This window comes from Triticum dicoccoides, chromosome 7B (assembly GCF_002162155.2).
Source record: "Triticum dicoccoides isolate Atlit2015 ecotype Zavitan chromosome 7B, WEW_v2.0, whole genome shotgun sequence".
Lineage (NCBI taxonomy): Eukaryota > Viridiplantae > Streptophyta > Magnoliopsida > Poales > Poaceae > Triticum > Triticum dicoccoides.
The window spans coordinates 662277012-662279119 of NC_041393.1; positions in this window are offsets into that span (position 1 = coordinate 662277012).

The window sequence follows — 2108 nt, forward strand, 5'->3', positions numbered from 1 at the left end:
TTGGTATTAGATAATCCGGGAGATCCAGCATCTGCAGAAAAAGAAAAAATAATCCAAATGGCACGTTAAAATGCAGTTTATGAACTTGTTATCCTGGAGGGAGTAGAAAATTTGCAGATAATACAAGATGCGTATATAAATATTTTTTGTTTCACTTACGTGCGTGTATGATCGCAACTCCACTGGAGTCTGCTGCTGTCCCTCTGGGATGGGGCAAGGTGGAGTAATCATAGCAGGATGCAGGAGTGAATCACGGGGGGAGGAGGGCTGAAGATGGCCTCTCTCTTGTTTGCGTCCTTTTTGCTTGAGGTGGTTGTGGAGGTATCGCGATCCTGGTATTGGTTTGCACTTTTGTTTTGTGAAGCAATCCATCTACCTTATGTCCCGTACAATTCTGACTTGTAGCAGCAGCAGTAGCAACAAGATCCAACGGTGGTAGTGTGCAGAGCACTCTCCTCCGTGTGTGTGTTCCTGTTTGATTTGTCCTGGGATCTTGTTTAGTTGCTTCCATTTGGCGTTGACGAGGCACACCATGATAACCTCCAGAGTTACACGCAGGACTTCAGCTAACCCCCTCCTCCATCAGTGTGCTTGGGAGTCTGTTCGTTGATACAAAGAATCCGCGGGGGATTTCCGGCGTCACCCAATTAGGTGGAGCCGCAAAGTTGTGCGGATAGAGCTGTGACCCAGCATCTTGGAAGTCTCCATGTGCTTCGGGTGTCATCCATTTTGGGTCTGGAGCAGTTTGGCAATGCTGTTGGTGCGTTTGGGGGGTGACCCATTGAGGGGGTGGTTCAACGTGTACGGGCTTGGGATTGAGTACTTGCTGCTGGGAACTTCTGATCTTCTTCATGCGTCTCTCGTCTTCCTGTCATAAAAGAAAAAAAAATGTTTATTAGCACACAAGTTACATCTGCCTATACCTTTCTAACTGAACTTAGCATTATTCACAGCCTGAACTTCACATGGCTTCTCACATGTGAAGTTCAGGCAAATTTACTACTTTATTTGCAGCCTGGACTGATGCTCACAGACTACCTGAACTTCATATGGATGTAAGCAGGCAGATTTTTAAAAAGCTTTTGTAGCCTGGACTGATGCTCACAGACTACCTGAACTTCACATGGATGTAAGCAGGCAGATTTACTACTATTTGCAGCCTGGACTGATGCTCAAAGACTACCTGAACTTCACATGGATGTAAGCAGGCAGATTTTAAAAAAGCTTTTGTAGCCTGGACTGATGCTACACACCACCTGAACTTCACATGGATGTAAGCAGACAGACTTTAAAAAAGCTTTTGTATCCTGGACTGATGCTCACAGACTACCTGAACTTCACATGGATGTAAGCAGGCAGATTTAAAAAAAGCTTCTGTAGCCTGGACTGATGCTCACAGACTACCTGAATTTCACATGGCAGTAAGAAAATAACAAGCAGAGGGAAGAAGTTCAACCATACCCTGGCTAGAAGTCCGGCCAACCTTTTTCCAGCAGCTGATAGGCCACCTTGTGAGCAATTTGTCGGAGAGCTAGGAGAGGAACCGCATGGCAATCCATATCTTGCATAGGACGCGAAGTTCATCTGCATGAAGCAAGAAGGTCGGGCAAGGGAAGATTGAAGAAGAAGGCGACAAGTGGGAGGAAGTTCATGTATCGCTGCTGGATTTGAAGGCGCCTCCGCTGCGGAGTTTCCCCGTTGGTCATGTCGTTCGCCGTAGCTTCCGTTGGGGCCGTCATCTACTCTGCCAAGGCATCGGGCGGTGAGGATGGAAGGACGATGCGGCTTCCCCGCGTCCAGGCGACGCGGGCTCCCTCGCACCGGCATCTGCCGTTGCTCGGTCGCCCGTGCCGGTGGTCGGCCAAGAGGTAGGACGGAGGGGTGGCGGCAAATCCGGTCGACCAGGCTCTGGAGACAGAGGGGATGCGGCGGATCCGGCCAGCTAGGAGCTGGAGATAGGGGGAAGGCGGCGGATCAAGTGGAGGAGCGGCAGATCGAGGCGAGGAGGGGGGCTGGGGCGGCTCGGGATCAGGATCAGGTGGATCCTGTCGGGGCGGCCTCGGGATCTAGTGGATCCTGTCAGGCGGGCCGGCAGTTCAGAAGCCCTC